Below are 3,957 nucleotides of genomic sequence, written 5' to 3' on the forward strand. Positions count from 1 at the left end.
ACATCACTTATCAAGCATTAAAAATGGTTTCTATGCAATGTTCATTCTATACTCTGCCTTTCAATAAACCTCTTTCACTCTTCTGTAGACTTGTCAGAGAATATCACAATTACCAATCGTTACCCTTTTGCTCCTCTGTAAAAATGGTATAAAATACTGCCCAATCCATAAAAATTTATTGAGAATTAAATAGTTAATAAATTTAAACTACTTAGAATTGTTCAAGGCACATATTAAGGGTTATACAAGTGTTATTATATTATTAAGGGTTAATTGAGAACCGTTACTGGTACTTCTTTGTACCAGAGTAGTGGTTCTTGGGTCTTGTAGTTTGCTTAGATATTATCTGTTTCAATGTTATTAGTTAAATATACTTTCTTTACAGGACAGAGATTAATGATGATTATCAAGTATTCTTCTGTCTATTTATATCGTATATATCCATCACAGGCCAACTCCAATATCCCATATTCTCTCCATGAAGTTTTTACTAATCTTCACTGTACATCTAGACAGTTACACAATTTTTTTATTTCACTGTACTTCTAGACAATGTTACACAAGATAACAGTTACTGTCTAATTATTCTGTGTATTTTCATAAGACCATAAGTTCCTTTGTGACAGGGACCACAGAATTTACATATTTATTTGGTTTGCTTGTGGAACTAACATGGTTGTGGACACTTATCAGGTACACAAAGAAATATTAGCTAAATTAAGCAACGAATCCCATATCCTAGCAATGAATAAGTGAATAGCTTGAAGTGGAAGCTGTTTTGGTTTGCTAAAGCTGCCGGAATACAATATACCAGAAAAGGGTTGGCTTTTTCAAAGAGGATTTATTAGGTTACAAATCCACAGTTCTAAGGCAATAAAAAACTAAGGCATCAACAAGAGGATACCTTCAATGAAGAAAGGCTGATGGCACCCGGGATTCCTCATTCACATGGGAAGGCATATGGCAACATCTGCTGGCCCTTCTTTCCTAGGCTGGTTTCAACATGGCTCTCTCAGCATCTGTGTATCCTTCTAGCTTCTCCTGAGGCATTTTCTTTCTCTCTTAGCTACCCTCAACCCTGAGCTCTCTCCAAAATGCCTCTCCCTTAAAGAACTCCAATAAGCAGAGCAAAATCCAGGGTGAATGGGCAGGTCACATCTCTGGGAAACAACCTAATCAAAAGGTCCCACGCACAAAATGCCTGCCCCCACAAGAATGGGTTAAAATAACATAGTCTTAGCTTGTTAGTTGTTGTAGTAACCAGGGGAGCAGCTGGTGTTGGTAGTGGTGGTGGTGAGCCCAGCAAGGGAAGGAGGAGGGGTGGTGGGAGCAGAACACAGTCCCTGCATGACCAGCCTGAGCCATGGGAGGATGAGGTAGGAATCTGTGCCTCTCAAATTGTTTGATACTGTGAATCTGCAAGGAAAAGTCTCTGAGGCTTCCTTCTACTGACTGCATGACAAACCCTAGAGGAGATGCCAGTCGTAATGACCCAGGACCCGGAAGAATCAGCATCATCCTCAGAGGATGAGCTGCTGATAAGCCAAGAGGATCATCCATGTATTACATGGACTGGGGGCTGCAGGAGAATTCTGGTTTTGGTATTCTATGCTAGGGCTATTCTGACAGAGGACAACAATATTCAAGTAACTGGAGCTGTTTTTGAAGAGATTAAGTATGTGATCCCTTCAGCATCTCAGCAGAGCCAAAAATAGAGATGGGATTATTCAGGAAAGATCCATGGAGGAGTCTTTGTCTAATGAAGTAAATCCTGGTGACAGACAAAGTGCCCCATGAGGACACGAGACACAAGTGCCCCATGAGGTTCTTGAGGATGTTATCCCAGAAAAAAATACTACCAGCTTGGACTGAAAGGGACAGAGAGAGGAGGAAATGAAAGAAGACTATTGGATCCCATTTTGATCCAGAATGTCTATAATTGGTGTCTGTGCCCATACCACCATTGTATTTTGGGACCAGATAACTTGTTTCTATATCGCGGATCCACAGATGGGGAGAAATTTTCCCTCAGAATGTATCACACCCAGAGCCTCACCCATATCTGATTCAGATGATGATGTTTGGTACCTTTGAACTTCAAAGGGAATGTTGGGTTTTGAGTTGATGCTATAATATATTGAGACTTGTGGGGACATTGAAACAGAGCTAATGTAGTTCGCATGTAGAGTAGACATGAATCTTTGGGGGCTAGAGGATGGACTCCGGTAGGCATAATTGTGGTCCCCCAAAGATGTCCATATCCTAATCCCCAGAACATGTGAATATGTTGCCTTACATGGCAAAGGGGAAGTAAGGTTGCAAATGGAATTAAGGTTATCAGATGTCTTTTTGGATTAGGAGATTATCTGGGTTATTCAAGTGGATCCTTTAAAGTGCAATAAAGATGCAGAAGAGGAGGTCAGAGTGGTGTGGTGTGAGAAGGACTAGACCCACCACTGATGGCTTTGAAGTTGGAGGAAGGGGACCATAAGCCAAGTAATGGGAACACCTTCTAGATGCTGGTGAAGGGAAGGAAACAAATCCTAACCAGAGCTTACAGAAAGGAATGCAGCCTTGCCGACACCTTGATTTTAACTTGGTGAGACTCATGTTAGGTTTCTGACTTGCAGAACTGTAAGACAATAAATTTGTTCTGTTTTAGCCAAGAAAAAAAGAATATAATCTTTTCTGGGGTACATAACAGATTCCAACCTCTGGACCCTAAAACAACATGTTCTTTCCATATGCAAAATACATTCATTCCATCACAATATCACATAAGCCTTAAATCATTTCAGTAGCAATATTAAGTACAAAGTCTTATCAAAGTCAGTTATAGGCATAGTTTGTCCCAAGGCAAAATTATTCTCTGGCTGTGGACCTGTGAAACTTAGAACAAGTTATCTGTTTCCAATATACAAAGGAGGGACAGTTATAGGCTAAACATTCCCATAGCCATAGGGAGAAGTTGGAAGGAAAATGGGGTAAAAGATCCCAAATAACTCTGAAACCCTGCAGAGCAAAGACCATTAGATTTCAAAGTTTGAGATTCATCTGTAGAATGACATTTTATCCTCAGGGCTTGAGAGGATGGCAGTCCCATGCTCTCCAAGATTTTAGGGAGCAGCCCTACTCTCTGCAAACACTGGAGTAAGGGTTGCAATGTTGAAGAGCATTGGGGAGACCACCTTGTTCGTGACCCCACCCTCCTCAAGCATCTGGGGAGCACATTCTCAACCCCTTCACAACAGTGGGGTGGTGGCCAGGCTTTCCCCAATCAATGGGGAATGTGCTCCATGCTCTCTGAGGCCTGGAAAGCAACATTTTTCACCAACAATGAGGCAGAAGTCCTGCCCTCTGCCTCTGAGGCAAACTCACCCTCTCTACATTCATGGATGGTTCTACTCTCCTGGTCGGAGATTTCTTGGCTCCAGGCCTTAGCTTCCACGGTTCTGCTTTTGAAGTCATTTTTCCTTTAATCTGTCCCTTTTCTGTCCCATAAAATCCAGACTGGCAGTAATTCTGTTCGTACAGATTTCACAAAAAAATTTGTTGGCTTGGCATGCAGCATACAGGGATCAAAACCATCAGATAATAGGACTTTCCACAAATCCTTCCTGGATAAGTCCATTTCCAATCCTGGCTTTGCTGAAATGACTGAGTGGTTAAATTTAACATGTTTGGTTTAATCCTCATGTAGGACATTATTCTCTGGAGACTCAGAACTTTCCAAACTGTCAGTTTCAGGTTTCTTTGTACCCAAGAGTTTAGATCTAAGCTTATCCCTTTCTTCTCACATTTAATGTAAGCTGCAAGGAGAAACAAGGCTGCACTTATATATTTAGTTTGGAAATTTCCTTAACTTGGCATCCCAGTTCATTGCTTTCAAATTCCCCCTGCCATCCAACACCAGTACTCAATTTTGCCAAATTTTCTGCCACCTCAAAACAAAGGCTG

This window comes from Tamandua tetradactyla, chromosome 5, assembly GCF_023851605.1.
Source record: "Tamandua tetradactyla isolate mTamTet1 chromosome 5, mTamTet1.pri, whole genome shotgun sequence".
NCBI classification, from domain to species: Eukaryota; Metazoa; Chordata; class Mammalia; order Pilosa; family Myrmecophagidae; genus Tamandua; species Tamandua tetradactyla.